This window comes from Lactuca sativa, chromosome 8 (assembly GCF_002870075.4).
Source record: "Lactuca sativa cultivar Salinas chromosome 8, Lsat_Salinas_v11, whole genome shotgun sequence".
NCBI classification, from domain to species: Eukaryota; Viridiplantae; Streptophyta; class Magnoliopsida; order Asterales; family Asteraceae; genus Lactuca; species Lactuca sativa.
The window spans coordinates 33,989,106-33,991,979 of NC_056630.2; positions in this window are offsets into that span (position 1 = coordinate 33,989,106).

Below are 2,874 nucleotides of genomic sequence, written 5' to 3' on the forward strand. Positions count from 1 at the left end.
TGTTTAAGTGGCTTTTTTCACAACAAAAATATGAGAGATTGTTCGAATAAAAAAGTGTCGAAACTTAAATGCTTTCCTATATTTAGAAAGAGCCCTTCTATTTTGTTTTTCTAAGAACCCCCTTAAGCCGGCTAAAATCTAAGATGACTACTTTTGTTTTCAAAAAGGCCCCAAATCTATTTAGGAGTGTGATAATATGTAAGGTTTTTTTTTTTGGTCTAATAATGTGATATGTTTAATATATATTGAAAAACTTAATACAATACAACTTTTTAATTAAACTGAGAGAATTCTCAATCAAACACAATATGCTTAATAAAATGAATTGAAATCAGAACGATATATTTATGTTATTTTTAATAACCCAACGTATTTAATAAACAAGTTGAATCATGTTTGACTCGATTATATTTCAACTAAAGAAAAAAAGAATTCCAATTATTGTTTAAGTTTGAAAAAAAAAATAACCATAAACACAAATCAAGTGTTCAAACATATTGTTATAGATGCTATTTTTTTATACAACTCGATTTTCACTTTCACCGGCTCGATTTTCGCTGTATATATAACTTTCATTTTGATCTTCTATCTTCTTTATCATGATGGCTCCAAATAGCTTTTCAATCTGTGAATTCATTTTTGCTATAAAAATATACAAGATTAATGCTACTTATTAATTATAAGAGAATACGTGGTTGTTTTAATAAATAATAGCCTCCACTAAAAAAGATTTCAAAGAACTTCATAAAATAAAATAATCATATTGTTTGAAACTTACTTGGTTAGAGACATCGTAGAGTGAAAGAGTGACTTAGTAAGGGTTATCATTTAGAGGAATGGATGATTAGTTACTAGTTCAAGAGATCGATGAGTGACCGAAAGAAGGTTAGGGATACGGTGGCGGGAGAAACTAAGGAGTAACTGAGTAGGCCTATCCTGATGGGCTGCTGTAACGTCCCAAAAATTAAGACTAAAAATTTCATTTTTAAATTTATAAAACTATAATCCAAAACATCATCACGAAAGCAAAGTGAAACAAAATGTATCAATACATTATAAAAATATCAGGGTAAGTCACAAAATGCGGAATAAGGTGGTGTGTGCTCTATAATCATCCCAACCTCTTTCCTTTCGAACCAGAAGTACCTGAAACATAAACTGAAAACCGTAAGCACAAAGCTTAGTGACTTCCTCAAAATACCACATACCATACATAATAAACAAATACTGGGTCCCCGCTCGGCATCGAGTCCCACCCGGCCTCGGGCCCCGCTCGATTTACAAATCTGTCAATCATCAGGCCCACCTGACATCGAGTACCGCCTGATACACATACAAACATATAAACATATAATCATACTAACACATGCGATAATCACAAAGATAATATCAGACAATACAGTCATCGAGTCTCGCTCGGTATTCATACCAATGCATACACATACAGGAGTCACACATACATCTAGCATCCTAACATAATATACCATGGGCCAACATTGGTGCCTTCGACCCACTAAAAACAGTGAGGAAACTCACCTCTGAGTCTGAACAATAGCTGATGAGGCCCCGACTCCGAATCTCAGCTCTAACCGAAACCTAACCATCAAAAGACCAATTCTCAAACATAATCCAAAATATCCCCTTGGGTCAGACTGGGTCAAAAAGTAAAAAAAGAGCAACTCAATAGACCGCCACGTCGTGGTAGCCCTTTACCACATTGTGGCGTTGAATACGACAAAATAGTTGCGACATGCCCCGCCACCACGTCGTGGTAAATGGATTTTCAGCAGCTTAACTTATTCAGCCATTTCCTCCTATCCAAAAGGGTCTCCAACTCATATCTGGTCCATAATAGGGTCTAGATGGATAAAGTTTCCAACTTTATCAATTAGAACCCTCCAAAGTGCATATATCTAAACTTTAATGACCAAAACATCACACGACTTAAGCATTATTCACTCCATCCTTAAGATTACTTGCCCAAAGGCTCCATAAGAGTTTCTAACATCAAACATATCATAAAAATTGGTACTTTTCAGACATGCATGTCCAATGCATGTCTTGAAATCTTATTAGGTCCAATTAGGTCAAAAGGGCCACCATACGATTACTTACTCCAGGGTTTGTTGGTTACGACATGGAGCAGTACAACCTCAAACAAACCCACATAATATGTCGACATATAACAGATAATATCATATACAGATAAACAGACAGTATCACAGGTAGTCCTACAGATCTACCAGACTAGCATATCAAGACTAGCATGCATATCGACCCCATACTCAGCATATCAACAATACCATATTATCAAACCAATGGGCCGCCCTTGGTGCCTTCGACCCGAAAATATACTGAGGAACACTCACCTCACAATCAGCACATAACTAATAAGGTTTGACTCCAAATCTCAGCTCCCAACTCAAATGTCTACAACCATCAAATGACCAATTCCATCAAAATCCTAGCAATACCCAAAATACCCTCAAGGTCAAACTTGGTCAAAGTCAAATTCAACGGCCAAGGTCAACAGTCCATGTCGACCTATGTAACGACCCAATTTTCATAACCAAAAATTTCGTTTTAAAAACGTTACTTTAGAAAATATTAAAAGCTAAAAACATTGTCTGATCAAATCATAACACAAGTGAACCATGTCTAAAAGCCAATTCATACATTCAATCAAAATATCAGAGTACAAATCCCAGTGAAGCTCGTAAATGCGGAAACCGGAGAGTGTGTGTGTGTGACATGCTGCTACCGCGCCGGCTCCTTTCCCCTAGCTGAGGAGGTACCTGAAACCAAAACTGAAGACTGTAAGCACAAAGCTTAGTGAGTTCCCCCGTCGTACCACATACCATACAAACATGTAAC